The following is a 19,955-nucleotide window of genomic DNA, read 5'->3' on the forward strand; positions in this document are numbered from 1 at the left end:
AATGCTTGGTAAGAAATGTATGCATTATCCTGCCCATGTAATTGTAACCCCTCTGTACAGTATGTTCACAAATAAAATAAAATTAAATTAAAAAAAAGAAAAAAATTTTCATCACTGGAGGAATCAGACTTCTCTCTGTAGGGAAGGAAAAGCCCAGGATCATAAAGTAAAACAGATAGATGTTAGGCCAGCAGACACAGAGCCTCTGCTGCTTTCCATATTATGATTCTTTTTGATCTTCACCAGGTGAGACTGACCCTACTTCTGTGGCTGTCCTTGAAGCTATAGTGACAGTACTCCAATCTAAGTTACCAGCATTCCTATGGACAATCACAAAGTGGCCTGAGTAATTAAGCCACTGATTATGACCATTCAGAGAACCTATGCATCTGTGAATTCTTATCCACACTAAAGCCCTGGCAATTGTCTTACATACTGGAACCTGCCATATCTTCCTATGGGGCTCATTATATCCCATGATTCCAAAGAGAGAGAACTAAGTCCTTGAACCAAGCTATAAGCCTACTCCCTCCTCCAGCAGCCTCAGTTCCCCTCATTCTGTTCCTCTTCATTTCTTACCCCGCTCACCTGCTCTGGACTCTGGACCTCCTGTTCCCTGTGTCCCAAATGTGCTTGTAAGTCCTCACTGTCTCCCTTCAGTCCTCTCATTTCTTGGTAACTGAGCTCATAGGTTGCTTGATGTTATCTATACTTGGCGGTAGTGATATCTGTATTACAGGCACTCAGCAACTTCCATTTTGAGTCTATCAAATGACATCAATATAACTATTTCTGTAGTTGGGAATCACACATTCTTCCCATGGCTTATATCTCCAGGAACTCCAAGGCTGTGCCCATCTTGCTCACTCATGGATCCATAGGGCCAAGTACCTGGCTTAATGTACAGTGTTGACACACACACTATATATATATTTGCTCAAAGATGGAAGAAATGTGTACTTCATACTAGCCAAACAAGCTAGGATCCTTTCACACTCTCTCTTAATCCTTTTAATATTAATTAGTCAAAATTAGTAAACCCTCTTTAAAATCTCTCCAAAGCCTAACTTCAATTCTATTCAATTCTATCGTGTGTGTGTGTGTGTGTGTGTGTGTGTGTGTCTGTGTCTGTGTCTGTGTGTCTGTGTCTGTGTATTGTGAGCACTATTTTTAAGGTAGAACTGACAAGTTTGAGGGAATTCAAATAATTTGCAAAACATATGGGACAGGTAATGTAAATTCAGAGCTGGGACAGGAGTCTGAATCTCAAATCTGTGCCTCTTCCAGTATTATAGGGCCTCAGAGCCTGACCATGGGGCATGGTGGGGGAATGCGGCCTTCACCTGATGTTAGATGGAAGTGATGCATTGTCTCTAGGATCTGGGGAAGGGGATAGGATATGGAGGAATGAACATTAATTAACGTGTCGCATGTCTAAGTAATAGAGCTTAAGCAAGAAATTCTGCTCTTCTGGAGGGATTCAGAATGGCCATACAGAGGACAGATGCATGAAAGAGTCTTATCCTTTAGCAGAAGATACAGTGGGATTCCTCCTTGGAGTACCTACTTTGCCACCCTACAATGCTAGCCCCTTAAAAACACAACACTGGCAAGGCCATTTCAATACATGTGGGCACCATCTCTGCCTGTTTTTTTCCAATCTATAGCCTTTTTCACTTAGGGAGATACTTGATGTCAGTGAGTTGTTTCATTCATTACTTACATGAGCTAAATGACTAGTTTCACTTTATGTACAGACAATAGTTGGTAATCTTTTCATCTAAAGCAGAGAGCTGATAATATTGATTTATTTCCTTACCCAGAATTTGAATACAAGAACTTTTCCAATGATGATGGGTCACAAATTTAGAAGTGTGTATTATCTGTAAGTCACAAAAAGAAAACTTCCAGAGAATTAGTTTCTGTTGATGTTGGTAGAGGTGTATTTTGGTTGGTTGATGGTTATGTTGAGATAGGGTTTCACATTTGAAAATAGTGATCCTGGTGCCTTATCTTCCCAAGTGCTGGTACTATAGGTATATGATATCATGCCCAGCTTCGAAAACTTTTCTCTTCATTAGATTTTTCTGCAAAAATAGCATATAGTTTGTGTTGTATAGAAAAAGTTAGCAATGAATGATATGTTACAATACATATACACACATATTCACAAGCATACACACACATATATATGTATGTAAACATCAGAGACTAATGTTCTACTGTATAGCTACTTTGAGAAGACTTATATACCAGGAGTAAATCTTGATGTATAAGGGCAAATTTGAAGACTAATGTGTCTCCTGGTTTTCAATTTTTCCAATGATAGGAAGACACTAAAATGATAGGAGACACTAAAATAGAGAAAATTATAGAAATAATTACTAGAAATAACAAAATAACTTGGGTCTGTTTCTTATGTGGTTTCAGCCTGGATAAATAAGTTGGATGAACCCTGAAGTATAATCTTGAAACACTGAGTGAGAAAGAATGTTATTTATGTCTGAATCAAGGCACAAGTATTCTAGAAGAACATGTGAAAAGATCTTTAAATGGAGAAGAGGCCATAGGCTTTATTCTTGTGCTTTGGCTTTCAGGCTCAGGCTCAGCCAGCTTCCTCTTATCTCTGCTGCAGCCTCCTTTCCCTGTATAGTGAGGATGGAGAACCAGTGTCAAAACAATTCATATCCTACAGAACTGTCCACACTACACAGAACATGGAATCCAGGGGGTGGGGGGGTTGGATGGCTTTCCAAATAAAATATCTTCTAATCATTAGATGAATTTATATATATAAATATATAAATTTATATATATATACAATCCAATATACTATGAGTTACAGTTTAAGCCTTAAATGTCTCCCCGAAGCCCATGTGTTAAAAATTGGTCCTCAGACTATGGTGCCATTGAAAAGTGGTAGAAAGTTGAGGATGCAGGGACAGGTTAGACTAAGAAGGTCATTGGGTGCATGACCAATTCTGTCTGTCTGTCTGTCTGTCTGTCTATCTCTCTCTCTCTGTCTTTATGCATCTCTGTTTCTCTCTATATTTCTCTCTGTATCAGTCTCCCTGCATCAGTCTCTCTGTCTATCTCTGTCTCTTTTTTCTCTGTCATGTTATTTTTCTTGTACTGTTTCTCTCTCCCTCACTCTCTCTCTCTCACTCTGTCTAATTCATCATTCCATCATCACTATGAGGCAAACAGCTCCACTCTGCTACATTCTTCTCACCATAAAGCAATGGATCTAGCCAAGTGACCAAGTAAACAAATCAAAATAAAATCTTTGCTCCTTTGCTTCCTTCCTTCCTTCCTTCCTTCCTTCCCTCCTTCCTTCTTTCCTTCCTTCCTTCTTTCCTTCCTTCCCTCTCTTCCTCCCTCCATCTCTCTCTCTTTCTTTCTTTTTTGTTTCTTTCTTTCCTTCTTTTCTTTCCTACCTTATACTTATTAGGCAAGCACTCTACCACTTACTTGAGCCATGCCTCCAGCCCCTTTTTGTTTAAGTTAGGTTTCAGGTAAGGCTTAACCCTGGCTGGAGCACCACAGTTCTTTTAGCTCAGATGACAAGTTGGCAACACTATTTCTAACCTGTTCTTTGATATATTACTAAATCCTGCCCAAGTTTTCCATGAATCATGATTCTTCTATTTTTCCCTCCCAAGTACTTTGAGTTGCAGGCATGAATCACTGCACCAAACCTTTCTTTCCTCCTTCAAGTTGATTATTTCAAGTATTTTGTCAGATTAATGGAAAGCTGATGTACCATGTAAATGTTTGTGACTGGCAAGGTTGACTGACCATGACCTTTCCACCAGGGGTTTGCTCACCCCTAGTCTCACAGTTAAAGTAAATCCATTATGTTAGTTTTTATCCCTCTGCCTCAATTCCCATCCTAATTGACTGGTCTAGAAGTGGGTAATTCTGCTCTACTAGGCCAATGAGAGCCCTCCCCATAATCTGTGGACATGAACACAGGGAGTATGATTAAAGTCATTCCCTAGTGAGTGGAATCATAGAATGTAAAACAGGGGGAAAGGGGAGCCAAGATCCAGCTTGCCTGAGGTGCTTCTGTAGTGGGGGCTCCAGGCAGAGAAGCAGAGAAGAGGTTGAGTGCCTACCACTTGCAGCCCTGGGGACCCTGAAAGTCACTGGCAAACCGAGAACCCTGGAGGAATCCTTTGTGGTTGAATGATAATGAATTAAGGATAAAGGACAAGATTTTAGGATATGAAGACAGTAAATACCCTGAAGTATAATTCCTATATTACAGTTACTTGATATTTTAAGAAATCAACAAATAAAGCTACCAAAAGATTAAAATACTTACTTTGAGACATACCAAAAAACACTTCATATTTATGATGATACTCCAAAGTGATAAATTAACACCAGATGATAGAATAAATAGCATTAAATTCTCTATGTCTAAAATTAAATCAATTGATTTTGTCGGTGAATCCAAGAAATATTTTTATTCCTTACCTATTTCTCTTACCTATTTCTCTTCCCTGTCTCAGTTATTGACAATCTCTTTATTTTCCTCCAAAATAAAATAGCTATGCCCACTAAGGCATAGCTAACACAAAGCATATAGAATGGTATTAAGTTACACATAATATATTTGTTAAAATAATAAGTATGGTGTGGCTGGAAGCATTATCCATAATGTTATTTAATTCTGAAATAAAATAGGACCTATTTAAAGTGGCAAATACAGTAAAATACTTCTGAGTTGTGCATCCAGAATTAAAAGCAAAGCACATAATATAGTGAAGGTTAATTATATCAATATATAGTGCCAAATGAAAGGGAGTATATGTATTAAAGTGAAACACCTAGAGAGTTTTTGGTATGGTAAGAGATTGTATGTCTTATATATGCAGTTGCTTAAATCCATTACACTCTTCAATTATAATAATAACCACAGTAATAGTAAGTGACTTTTAAATAACACCTTTCAATTTGTAACAGTTTGCTAGTGCCATGAGAATACTTCCCAAGTATTACCTCATGAAGAAAAGGGAAGGGGACTGTGAAACAGGTGAGCAGAGATGCCCCTGTCCACTTAGCAGGTAAGAAAACCATCCTTCAGGAAGACCACCAGCTATGCAACTAGATCGCCATCTTATTTGGTCCTTCCACAGTTTCTGCACTCCATTTGGAAACATGTGATGTATTATTCCAGAAGGGACCTATGTGGCCATTTGGGGATAGGGTATAAGAGTTCTAAGTGCTTGAAAATACTTCCTCAAAATTGGGCACCCCATTTACAATCACTAAAAAATCCAAGTATTAGTAAATGTTAATTGTTATCATGTGTATCTCACATTAATACTGTAGCAAGATGAATACTGGGATAGTGAAAAGAAGAAGGAAAAGAAACAAAAGGGAAAGAGGGGTTTGAATGTCTACAATTCTGACAGACAGCAGGCTGGTTATTGCAACATACTTGTAAATGATAAGTCACATTCTGTTTTTGTCCATGGTCTTGCCACTGTCCATTTATATATTCAGTCTTTCACCAGAATTTTATGGATACATAACACTTGTTTATTGTGAAAATACTTTACAGAGGGGCTACAATTACATGAGCAAGGTAATGAATACCTTGTTGCCTCCTCCTTTGTTTCCCCTTCCCATCCCTTCCCCCCCCCCCCCCCCCCCCCCCCCCGCAACTCCCGGCCAAAATTGTAAAGTTCATTTTTCGACATAACGTCTTGTACATTCTCATTGTTGCAACCGGTCCACCTGTATCCCTATTTAAACAATTTGTTTTTTCCCTTCTCCTCTACAAGTATACCAACATCAAATACAGTAACACTTCTTTCATTGACCTGGGTCCCATTCTCCACTCCCTTGCCTGCCAATTCCACATCACAAGCCCAGTTCAGAGTGATATTCAAGTTCTCTGAAGGAACTGAATATCATATTCTTTTTACTGAAGCCTCTACTTGCATGCCTAAAATCAACATTCTGACTCCACAGTGTAGTTTTACAATGTCATCTCACAAGATGAATCTAAAGGCAGCCCCAGTTCTGGGTTGAAACAGCAGGTTCTGACTGGGGTAACTTACAGAAAAGTTTGTGCTGTTCTAGCTGCCAACTTCCACATCCCTGTCACAGAGCAGCATGGAATCTTGGGTAATTCCACATGATTCTATGCAGGAAAAGAGTGAATTTTCCTGCCTGGCTTCCTCCCTCTACTCTCATATCTAACCAGCTTCAACGCCCCCCCCCTCCGCCCAGCACCAGCACACACACACACACATGCACACAAGCGCGTGTGCACACATACACACACACATGCACACATGCGCACACACATACACACACACACACACACCAATTCTTAGGTTAAACTTGTCTCTAGATTATAAAGGAAAGACTGATGACTTCTAGATGTGTAGAGGGGCATCCAAGGAGACAAATAACAAATTATCCTCCTTTAAAGAGATAATGTGTACATGATGTTTAGAAAAGCATGAGTTCAACCTGCTTGACACCATCAGAGTCTACTCTGAGGAGTCTGCATAGTGGAATTCAGGCTATTCCTTATTCTTTTGTTGCCATTTGGTCTGCAGAATATTCTCCATGTGTAACTGGACAACTAAGGCCAGGGAACAGCTCCAGGCATAGTGGTACTAACATAAGGGATCACTTTGAGATTATCTGATGTTTTGTTTCGGAAACTCACTTTGACCTTTGGCTTCCTCTTCTTCAGACATGAAGTCTAAACTCTCCTCCCTAACACCTTTTGGGCAACAGATGGCAGGCAATATTTCTAATTTCTGGCATTTTGTTCTCTGTTTCTTGAGCATTGCTTGTCTGGGAGGTAGATAAGCTGAGGAAGAATGATGGAAAGAAAATAAGGCCAGGGAAAATCCAGCTAATTTCACAATGTATCTTAATGCTGCCAAAGAAAGCATTTTAGTAAGATGCTGGTGGCTCACACCTATAATCCTAGCTACTCAGAATTACAGAGATCTTAGGGTGGAGGTTCAAAGCCAGCCCAGGCAGAAAATAATTGTGAGACTTTTATCTCCAATTAACCAGCAAAAAGCCAGAAGGGGAGCTGTGAATCAAGTGGTATAATGCTGGACTTGAATGGAAAAAGCTAAGGGAGAGCTCCATGGCCCAGAGTTTAAGCCCCAGAACACACACACACACACACACACACACACACACACACACACTCTCTCTCTCACACATGTATGCACGCAAGCATGCACGCACACATGCACACACACACTAACTTTAGTAATTTTTACTTTTCATGATGAACTTTCTTTGGAAGAGAGGATTTATTAGTAATTCTTAACTACACAGAATAATCATATTTTACTGATATATTTTCATACATGCAACTCCTCCTAGTAGTCTTCCTAACTTTCCTCCTTCCTTTCCTTCATTCTTCTTTTCCATTTTACTATTTTGGCTTTGAAATGTTTTATGGTTTTAAAGACAGGAACTTACTCCAAAACTGGAGGGACCTGTGGCCATGTGCCCTGACTGATGGTCTTCCCAAGACCACCTGGGAAGTGTTATGCCCATGCCTAGAAGTCTCCCTCACAACCAACTGTGCAGGCCTGGAAACCTAAGCAAGAGCCCACAGAGTTTAGCTAGTGGCCTGAATATATGGAGTCCCCTCTAATAAGGAGTATATACTCATAAAAAAGATGTTTAACCCGCATGGGAGACGCCCTATTGTTTTGACCTTCACGACAATTGGGTGTAAAACTTTGAGTAAACACCTTCCTGACACCTATTACAGGGACTCGGTGGGAGGCACAGCCATTAATCAGAACAGCTGCGGGAGGTGAGGACTGCTGATGGAGCCCTGGAAAGATGACTTGGTCCCCTGCAGTTCTCTCTCTTTTTCTTCAAATTAAAAACCAAGGAAATCAAGAGAGAGAGAAACTCCATTTGGTTTTTGCTTGCCTCCAAGAAGTAGGGGCAGTTTCAACCTGCCTTTGCTAGGAGGAGGTGGGCATGGGTTGGGGGAGTGATCTTAGAGTGTGTGTGCTGCTGCTGCTGCTTTGAACTTCTCAGGCAGTGAGGACTTGGAGACTAGTGTTGGAAGCATGGATGGCTTCCAAGGGACTCTACGAAAGATCAAGCTACATGCGATGTGACAAGGGCCAGGGTTATCTGTGTTCCATGTTGAGGGAGCGTGACAGAGGGGACCCCACACAGACTCTCAGGCCCTGTCTTAACTGAGAGATTGAGGAAAATAACAGTTGCAGAGGTGGAAATCATCTCCTGATAGAGTGAGGGTTTCCCTGGGAAGTTCAGGCATCTTTCCATATTTGAACTCATGACAGGCCAACATACCAAGCAGGAGTTGGTTCTGTCTGTGTAGGAGTGGTACTGTCTAGAAGCAGATTCATTTTCTCTACCCATTAAAGAATTAAAAGGCTGGAAGGTGTTTCAGATAAAGAGAAAGGAAAGTGAAAAAGAGTAAAGGTGGCAGGAAAGCCCTAAAAGAACACAAAGATCTTCACATTAGGAGAGCAGGTCTAAAGAGGAGTCCAAAGAAGTCAGCTCCCAGGGTGATGTTAGTTATACAGGGTGCCTCCCATTTCCCCTCCCCTGGGCTTTGCACTGATTGGTTGATGGTTTCTGCATGCACCATCCTGCTATTGCCAGTCCTGAGGCTTAAACTCAGGGCTGCAGCATTGTCCTTGAGCCTCTTTCTTTATGCTCAAGTCTATTGCTCTAGCACTTGAGTCATAGTGCCACTTTTGGCATTTTCTGAGTAGTTTACTGGAGATAAGAGTCTCATGGACTTTGCTGCTGGGGCTGGCTTTGAACTGTGATCCTCAGATCTCAGCCTCCGGAGTAGCTAAGATTACAGGCATCAGCCACTAGTGCCCAGCTTTCTGGATGTTAAAAACAATATTATTAATTGAAAAAGCACTGTTTGAATGAAAAGAAGCATTTAAGAGCAGGAGCCTGAGGCACAATGGTAATAAGAAATACCATCATGGGAGACATGTTACCTACCATGTGTTATGTTTGCCACTTTTTATCCCTGTTTACCTAAAAGTTCCCCTTTCCCTCATGTGCTAGGTTTCTGCCTTCATGTGACTCTCTGTGCTGCCATTGCTTCATCTAGTAAATGGGCTGGGTAATATGAATATATAACAATTGGAATTCTGTGATGCTGGATTTTATGATTACACAAGCTGGAACTCAAGAGCCTTGCCTTCAGATAATTCCTGGTCCTCCTACAGCTAGGTTTTGAAAAGAGGTATCATTCTGAGCTATGTCTGAGGCAAAAATCTTAAGTTTGTTTAAAAGAGACTGGTATACTCTGAGACAATGAAAAGCTAGATCAAAACCAGCTTCGGGGAAATAAAAATAAGGCTTGCATTTCTTCATAGGGAAAGAGGAGATCTGAGTGCTAGGGTATTAGAAGTGGTCATCCAGACATGACAATACCCAGCACTGAGTGTTCCAGGAGGAACAGGGCACAGAAAAGAAAAAGTTAAATCTGATGCATTAGAAAACAATTTCCACGGATGGCTCACACCTGTAATCCTAGCTACTCAGGAGGCTGAGATCTGAGGATCACGGTTCCAAATCAGCCAGAGCAGGAAAGTCTGGGAGACTTTTGTCTCTAATGAATCACCAAAAGGCTAAAAGTGGTAGAGAGCTAGTCTTGAGCAAAATAATTCAGGGACAGCACCAAGGTCTTGATTTTAAGCCCCAGAACTGGCAAAAACAAAACAAAACAAAATACAACAAAACAGGAAGAAAGAAAGCAGTTTCCATTTAAAGTTCTTCACTGGTAGGTAGGCCCTGTTAAAAGCCAGGACTCCTTCAAAATGCCTTACTTTCTTGGAATCTTTAAACTACTAAGCATAAGATGTTAAAATTAAACTAAATTACATCAGAAATCATGAGAATGCAATTAGCTAACTTGAAATTGAGTTCTTATTGAATATTATTGCTTCCTACTATGCAGAGTGATCAGTCTAGTAAATAGCTATGGTATAGCTAACTAGTTTTTTTTCCTCTCTCTCTCTCTCTCTCTCTCTCTCTCTCTCTGGTAGTCCTGGGGTTTGAATTCGGAGGGTTTTGTTGTTGTTGTTGTTATCTTTATTTTATTTATTTATTTATTTTACCAAGTATAAAATTTATTTTCTTGATTACTCAGTGTGATAGTTGATTTTAGAAAATGGTAGCTTAAGTACGGTAATGTTTACTGATTTTTTTTTAATTGTGAGAATACCGTACAGAAGAGTTACAATTACATGGGCAAAATAACGAGTACATTTCTTATCAAGCATTGTTGCCTCCTCTTTGTATCCCCTTTCCATCCCTTCCCATAATCCACCCTCCCCCTACCCAATCCTCCCCCACACCAAAGTTGTAAAGTTCGTTTTTCGACATAATGACTTGTACATCTCATTGTTGCCATAGGTCCACCTGTATCCCTAGTTAAACGATTTGTTTTTTCCCTTCCCCTTCACAAATTATACCAACATCAAATACAGTGAAAGCATGAATTCAGAGTTTTGTACTCCCTCAGCCTATATACATTATCTGTGCTTTAAAATTTGAGCCACATCTCCAGCCCAGTTTGTGTTATTTATTTTTTCACCAGTCCTGGGTACTGTTCCTGAACAATTTTGTTAACCAGCACTTTACCACTTTAAGCTCTACTTCTTGTTTTACTTTTTGCTGGTTACCTGAAGACAAGAGTCTCAAGGAATTTCCTGCTCAAGTTGGATTTGAACCCTGATTCTCAGATCTTAACCTCATGAGTACACTAGACTATAGGCATGAACCACCTGTTCATGGCAGCACTAGTTCTCATTGTGACCAGTAATCCATAGGTGGTGTTTGCAAGTCATTCGAAGTCATCCTTTGTAACACCCTTTCCAGAATGCAACCGGTCACTCTGATGTTTTCCTTTTCCAAGAAAGCACCCACCTTGTACGCTGAAGGTTAAAAGAAAAGTGACATCCTTTAGTCAAAATTCAGGTTAGCTTTCTTTTACTTGAAACCACATGCCAGTTTTCTCTGATTATATATAATGGTTAATGTATGTTATTTTATTGAGAAAATACAAATTATGATAAAAATCAGGTATATAAAAGTTTGTTAGTAAATTGAAGATACCTTTATCATACATTCACCCATGTATAATATTTGTGTATATATACATATACATAAACTTGGCCTTTTGCTTTCTAATTACAGGGAATTTCCTCTGTCATAAAGAATAGTTGAGCTGGGCTGGAGCATGCCTAGCTTGGATGAAGCCTCAGGTTCCATGGCACAGATCAAAAAGACTTAAAAACCCTCAAGCTTCATTTCTAGTTCATTGCAGCTTTTTAGTGTTGTCACTAACTTAGTATTCATACCCTTGCCCCTTAAAATAAATACCCTTAGGAAAGGACATATTTTTAAAATAATATTTCCAAATGTCTTAGTGTATTTATCCCATACTCCTACTTAAATAAAAAGCTGGGATAGATTCACCAGGCTGTACTTTTTTTTCCTCAATGACCATTTTCAAGCCTCTTCCATTATAGTTTCCCATCAAAGAGGCTAAAAACCAAAGACTAAAAGTCACCATGAAAGGATTCATGGGATCAGCTCTAGATACTGAGGTAAAAAGGAACTCTTGACTAAAAGAATCTTATTTTTCCCTATTTGATAGGAGAGACCAATAATAAGAAACATCTCTCTTGCCTGTCACTTTCTCTAGGGCAGGGATATATTCCCTCTAGCTGTGTCCTCATTTCACAAGGAGCAAGGAACCTTCTAGAAAAGACCCCTGGCAATCCTTCAGGGACGTTCCAGAAGATTCATGGGAAGAACTGGGATCTTCAGCATGATGATCTATCCAGACATCATTGGGCTCCCAATTCAGGATTCTTCCTATGTCGGCAATTACCATCCTTCCTTAAAGCCACTCTTACTTTGCTTTCTGAAACTCATAGTCCAAAGCAATCTAATTGATTTACTTGTTATTTGCTTCTGTGCTTGAGATTAAAATTCAATGGTTATCAATAAAGTACAGTATTACCTGGCATTCTATGCCAATTTTTATATCCATTTGCCTCATACTTGGGGTCTATTTATAAAAAGCTTGTTTACATTTGATTCATTCTGATTTAGAGTGGCACAATTTTTTTTGTCTCTGTTTGTAAAACCGAAACCCAAACATGCATCCTTTTAACTCCTGGGTAGAGCTAGCTAGATTCCTCAGATAACAGGGCCATGTAGATGTTGAGAATACCAGAGAGATACAATAACAGCACAGAAGGCATAGGGAATCTCTTTAGAAATATAGATCACATAAGGAAACCCCAAGTTCACAGGTCCACAAGTTGGTAGCATGGTGTGTATGTTAGCAGCCTACAAGTGACTCTGGATGTTGAGTGCTGTGAAGTCCTACCCTAGAAGTAGGGTAGGGGTTTCTGTGAAATACTGCTCTTCTGAAAGTCCAATATCCAACAATCTCATTTTCTTTTCTCCTTGCCTCTCCTCCAGACTCAACATGAAATGAGCTGCTGAGAGACAATAAGAGCCATTGAGAGTGAATCCACGCAAATCAAAGCGGTCAGCCTGGAGTTTGGCTCTTACCTCCTCTCTTAAACAACAGCTCTGTTTCTGGTTCTTTTTCAGATGAAAGGTGCTCACAGGGTTGTGGATATTATTATTCTCTGGGAAACTGAGAATTTGGCAGTTTGCTTTTGGCCCCTCACCCTTCTGGCTGACCTGTGGCATCCTTCCACTTGTCTGTTTGTAATTAGGGACCCCATGAAATCTAGGCCGTCTGCACACTAGTCCAGGTGTGCTCCTCAGAACATGCTGTGCCCATCTGGGCAATGAATATTCACATATGTCTCCAAACTTAACTGTTCTTCTATTCTCTCACCCTCTTTCTGATACCTGTCATTCAACCCTTGAGTAGACCCTTTGTGCTCACAATTTTCTGATTCCACAACTTTAGCCACTAAGAAAAATTCTGATCGTCAACTGGATGATGATATTACTGACATGTCATTAATTGTATTGGAACTGTTGCAAATCAAAGTCCAGTTTTTCTTCTTATGCTTGTGAACACCCCACCCATGCACAATGACTTATAATCATTGGTAGGCAGATGATGTTTTCTGAGGATCACAGTTTGAAACTAGCCTAAGTAGAAAAATCCATGAGATTCCTATCTCCAATTTACCATCAAAAAGCTGGAAGTGAAGATGTGTCTCAAGTGGTAGAGGTCTTGAGAGAGAAATTAAAACAACTAAGGGACAGTATCCAGGCTCTAAACTCAAGCCTCAGCACTGATACAAAAAGAGAGACAGACAGAGAACTTAGTCTACACTTCATTATTCATTCCAATGAAGGATAAAAGCTAGAAATAAGGCAAATGTGAGATGAGACCAACCACACTGCATGCATGGTTGTGCAATTGGGCAAGCACTTTGCTCTGTACCACAATTTTCAAAGCACCTACAGGCACCAATTCACATGCCATGTGCACTTAAAAGACTGGGGCTGATGGTTATAGATGAAGACTCTCTTTCTCTGTCTTTCCTCTTTTTTCTTATTGTGTTTGGCCATTTGATACTTAAAAACCCTGTAATAGTAAGGCAAAATCTATCCTTGAAATTTCCCTCTCATAAATGCTACAAATGGACCCATCCTGTTATGATTCAGATAAAGGTAGACTTGCCTTAAAATAATCTGCATACGCGTTGTTCAAAAGAATGCTGTGGAGAGCTTTTCCAGTGAGGTTGCACGAAAAGTATTAGCAAAACATGTCATAACTGCTAGATGAAATCCTGTGCAAGACTGGAAGCAAGTTAATCTGCTTTCAATTGGTTTCCTCAAATAATTGGATTTTAAAATATATTTTGGATCCACAATTACTCTGGGTACTATGTATATCTTTCTTAAACATTCTAGGGGGAAAGGGAGCTAAATGATATTTCCCTTGGCTTTGGGCTGTATGAATGTTGTGTTCCTTATCTCTGTGTTCATTGTAATAGGATATTATAGCTATAGCTAAAAAATTAATAGCCTAGGTTGAAAAGAAAAGCTTAAATCACTTGGTATAAGTTGAGAAATCACTGACATTTGTCCTGTAGGAAAAAGGACTAAGAAATGCTGGCTTACATTTTATAACTTTAAGTTCCTGAGAAAAATGGACTACCATTGATGAATCATCCTTGGAAACAGTCACTTGAATTAATACAAGACTTCGTTAAACTTTACCTATAGATTCTTACAAGGATATTATGCCATAGTCATAATTATGATCAATATCTACAATCACTAATTATTACCAAACATGATTTGCCAAACTAGTATTAGCGCAAAAATGATGTGACTCATGAAACACTCCTTTACACTCCTTTACATCTTTGGAAGCAAATTTTCTACCTTCTTACTGAGTTCTTAAAGTTTTTTAATTTATTGTTTTTATCCATATGTATATGTCACCAGAGAAAAGAGAGATGCTCATCCTTTGTTTGATTTAAAGACTAAAAAGATTTAAGGAAATTACCAAAATAATTTCAGAATTTAATGTAGTCTGGACAGACTTACACAATACTATTAGTCCATAGCTCCTTGTTCCAAAGGGAAAAATATTCATAATTTTAATATGATTGAAATCCCTTTGTTTTTATAAAAATATGTATTAAAACTAATTTTGAATATTCTGCAGACTTTTCTTGGTATGTTGGCAAATGCCTGTAAACCCAGTTACTTTGGAAATGGAGACAAAGGATCTCGGAGGCCAGGAATGACAAAGTTATCACAAAGCCCAATGTGAAAACATAAGCACAAAAAGGGCTGAAAGTTTGACACAAGTGAAGAAAGCTTTTCTAGCAAGCTCAAGGCCCTGAGTTCAAATCCTAGTACTATCAAAAAATAATATTTCACAGATTGTCATAGGTTCTCATCCAATAAATCCAGACACATCAAATGCAGTGCATGCCAAAACTGGCTTAACTGTTTTTGCTTCGTGGAATCAGTATACACTTAAATGCACAAATGCAAGTGATTTTAAAATCCTAGTTGAGAGAACATGACAATTCATTTAAAAATGTTCACTTTACACAATAAGTTATAAATGCAAGCTATAATGCTGTGTTTGGGATTTCCAGCTGTGAGGAGTGAAACTTGAATCATTCAGCTGTTAAAACTGCAAATAAATGTTCAAGGGAAGAATCCAGGAGTAGTGTGCTGTGATGATGGTATTTAACATTAGTGCATGTTTGATCATTATTGGAATAAAATGCAAAACTTATTTTAAAATCCATTCACAGATAACTTTTTTCAATGTAGACTCAATATTCTCAATAATATAAACACCTCCTAATAAGCATTCAGACTATTATTCATTTCCTCTTAATATTCAACAGAAAATGTCTGGCTCTTCTTACATATTTCTACAGTGTTTATAATATCAAGAAAGGATAAGGCTTGTTAAACCTATCATTCAACACAACCGAGGTGTTATTCTGTTATTCAGTGCAGATGCTAATTTAAAAAAATTATTTCATTGTAAAGATGCTGTAAAGAGCAGTTGCAGTTACATGAGTAAGGTAATGAGTACATTTCTTGTCGAGCATTGTTACCTCCTCCTTTATTGTTCTCCTACTATCCCTTCCCTCCCCTACATCCCTCACTCCTTCCTCCAAAAAGTGATAAAATTAATTTCCAATATAGTGGAAATCATTGTTGTAATCGGTCATCCTGTGTCCTTGTTTCAGCATTTTGTTATTTCCCTTCCCCTCCCCAAATTAGACAAATGTATATATAAGATTCAGGGCACCAAAATCAAGTACAGTGACAACAGGGGATATACCATCATGGGAAGAACATACAAAAGAAACAAAAAAATCACATTGCTGGTCATGGGGCTTGCCTGGGCACTGTCCCTGAGCTCTTCAGCTCAAGGTGAGCACTCTACCACTTGAGCCACCGTGCCACTTCCAGTTTTCTGTTGGTTAATTGGAAATAAGGATCACACACAATTTCCTGCCTGGGGTTGGCTTTGAACCATGATCCTCAGATCTCAGCCTCCTGAGTAGCGAGGATTATAGGTGTGAGCCACCAGCACCTGGCTCAGATGCTAATTTTTAATGAACAGAATAGATTGAATTTAAGATTTGTGGAAACTCTCCAAGCCATTTTTAAATGATTAAATACAGGATGTACTGCCAAGTTCACGTAAAGAGTATTTAATATAGTAGGTTTCATCCAGTATTATTCTGTTATTTTGTACTATTCTATGTTATCAGAATTATCTCACAGCATCCAGGCATTAAACATGTCTGACTTAATCTGCCCTGTCCCTTGTCTCCTTCCTGGCCTCTACTTCTAGAACCCCAACATTGCACTGTGGTATTTATTCTCTGCTGTCTGAAGGAGAAGCTTTGAAAAGAATTTTCCTTTCATCAGCAGAGTTTGCTCAATTTTTATACCATTACTTCATTAACTAAATTTCTACTAGATGTTATAATCTATATTTTTAGTGATGTTCTTTAGACCTGGGTAATCTAGTGTATTATTTGAAGTCTGCCAATTCACTGCCACTTAATGTATTCTGGATAACTTCATCACACCTGCTGACCATCCACACTGTAGCTTTTCCTGGGTAGCAAAGAACCTCCTCTTTCCCTGGAAGACTGTAGATTCCAGGTGGGTTGTGAAGGCAGGCCCACCACAGCATAGACCCCATCAGGGTTCCAAAAGCACACACACAGCCAGTTGCAACTATCCAAAGTACACTGCCAAGTCCACAGTGTGAAAGCTATGTGTCTTTTAAATGATGTCACCCTGCCCACTTTTTTTCCTATTTAAGTTGTGCCAAAATACACAACACATTAACCACTCATCATTGTTAAGTGGAAAGTTCAGTAGCATTAAGTATATTCACATCAAGGGGCTGTTCTTATCCTCAGCCATTTACAGAGCATTTTCATTTTCTTAGGAAAGAAAATAGTGTATCCCTTAAATACAACTCCCTATGCCTTCTTGAATTCAACCTTCTCAATCACTCTTCCACCCAACCTCTTTTCTTAATGTTTTTATCCTTAATAACTTCCCAACATTGTGTTCTGAAGGGTAGAGTTAAGGAACTCAGTGTGCAACATTTCCTATGTCATAGTCATGGCCATCACCTGAGCTGAGTCCATTCAAAGTGACAAACCATGCACTGCCCAGGCTAGTGCAAGTCAGTTCTATGTCTCTGATGGCATTCTCTCCTACCTTATTCCTCCACTCTCCCCTCTCCTCTTCCACAGAAAAGTTATACAAGAGGAGTAGTCATATTTTTATGTACAAAACCCAAATTTTTCTTCCGGTTGTGTTATTATAGTAACAGTTCAGAAAACCATGTTCTGTTCATCTTGTTTAAAGGAATCAAATCCCAGGTGGAAACACTGTTACTCATTTCATAGAAATAAATCTTTGACAATTATATAAGCTCCTTTATTGAGAGATCTGTTTCTTGAACTATTAATGTGGCATTTGGCAAATAGAAATCAAATTTGGCATTCCTTTTTGGTCACTAGTATTTGAGAACTAAAATCACTTTTTGCATTTCGCTTTGCTACTAATACTTGAAAACTAAAAGTGCTTTTTAGATTCCTTTTTTGTTATAAATATTTGAAAACTAAAAGCACTATTTATATTAAGCATATAAAGGTTACAGAAAAAAAAGAGAAGTAAAAGAATCTTTATTTCAGAGCCAAGTATATGTTCCTTCCCATATTATTGTAAGATATATTGCAATATTACAATAAGAACCTTAATGTTAAATTTCAAAGAAACAGTTAAACTAAAATAATATACTGTGTATTACATCTCTGTAAAATTAAAATGCAAAGATGCTAATAAAAATAACATTATAAAGTACCCACAAACTGATACATGGCAAATTATCAAAAGATTTGCCTGGAACCTGTGTGTAACAGATAAGTTTTCTATAAAATCCAATAAAACATTTAATTGTTAAACAGTAATGTGCTACAGTGAGGTCATACTGAGATGGAAACAATGTAGATCCATGAAGAAAGCTACAGATTAGAGTTAAAAATTAAAACACAGTTTCTCAGCATTGACTTGTGTTCTATTGTTCTATTATCCTATCATTTTTGTAGGATATTTCCATCAAGTTCTCATTCACTGAAGACAAAAGGAGACCACCGTCAAATTCAGCAATATAATATATGGACTCCTTGAGCAAAATGATCCAGTTCACATATCCTTATGGAAGATTTCAGAAAATTATATAAATATTTCAGTTGTGAAGCTTGTATCAAGTATCATTTAGCAAGAATAGTGAGCTAGGTGGTGTGATCTCACACCTATAATAATAGCTACTCAAGAAGCTGAGATATAAGAATACTGGTTCAGAGAGCAGGAAAGTCTATAACACTCTTTTCTCTAATTAAACACCAGAAAGCCAGAAGTGGAACTGTGGATAGCAATACAGCACTAATTTTGAGCACAAAAGCTCATGGAAAGTACCTAGGACCTGAGTTCAAATCCCAGTATGGGCACAAAATAAATAAACAAAACAAGAATAACTTGGTAAATAAATAATGGAAGCCTTCATGTAGTTATGTTGTTGCTCACAATTATAACCTTCTTAAGGATATCAAATTCAAATGTACCAAAAAAGTATCAGTAACTTTCTAGATAGACTTGGGGCAAATATAACTATATTCTTATGTCCAAAATTACAAACAAATCATATTTATTATGTTTGTTCCACGTCTATATTTTACTTTTAACTTTTTCTTTCAAATTTTGTACAAAGAACTCCTGACTTCTTTGGTAATTTCACAGATACAACAGGAATTTAAAAGTAGAAACAATATTTTCTGAAGTTTGTATGGTTGACTGTTATGTAAGCTTAAATATTATCTATTTGCTCTTCAGGATTTGATGTATGTTGCTTTACATATCCCAAATCACTCAGGTGACAGTCAGCATTATTTCACTTGGACTAGAAATTTGTAGAACAGACTTAAAAGGTTTTACTTATGATTTCAGAGTGTGTATATAAGCACAATAGGAAATTAACTCAAAACACTGATTTAAAAAAAAACCGCATAACATTAATGTCAAAGAGTGTTTCTTGTCAGGCAACAATAATCACAAATGCCCTCCTTCCTCTGTGAGCCTGACTGAGCTGAAAACGCTCTTCCTCATCTCTGCCACTAAGAAGTATTTTTTTTTCCTTCTCAATTTGAGAAAGAATTGCTTTTGGAAAGTAAAATTTGTTTTGTTTACTCAATCAGATAAGGTTTCCAAATCTTTTGTTCACAATTTTCTACTTACATATAGAAACTTTTGTTTTTATGACTTTGTCCGGGAGCTCTAAGTTGGGATGTCAAAAACTGTGCTTGTAGAAACGAAACTATCCTCATTATGCTAATTTAGGCTCCACTGATAGGCATGTTCTGTTTTATAAATTGTATCCTCTTGTCAGAAGTCACAATGTATTTAAATAACTTGGTGGAAATTGTCACCAAGATTTAAAACTGTGTGTTTTATATGCCATTGTTGATTTAATCCACAAACTTAGAAATGGATGTATATATATATACATATATATTTATTTTAAAATGTGTGCATGCGTATTTTGTCATACATGCTACCAAAATGAAAGCTAGATGCAAGTACAATTTCCGTGTATATTTTGATAAAGTTTCACATTTTATAAACATATTTTAATTTTCAGGTCTAATAAGATATGCTAAGTAGTATTGGTTGCTGTATATTTTAGTGCCAACAAGTTTGTTTCCTTCGTACTTCAAATTTTCCTAAAGGGTAAAATAAATATACATGTTTTCACAAAATTATTAAAATATCAAAAAGTGAAATGAAAAGGGATTTGATTTATGAAAATCATTTCCTGTTCACTAAGAAGAAAAGCCTTTCCAATTTGCATTTACATGCCACATGCTCAA

This window comes from Dipodomys ordii, unplaced genomic scaffold, assembly GCF_000151885.1.
Source record: "Dipodomys ordii isolate 6190 unplaced genomic scaffold, Dord_2.0 Scaffold194, whole genome shotgun sequence".
Classification (NCBI taxonomy): Eukaryota; Metazoa; Chordata; class Mammalia; order Rodentia; family Heteromyidae; genus Dipodomys; species Dipodomys ordii.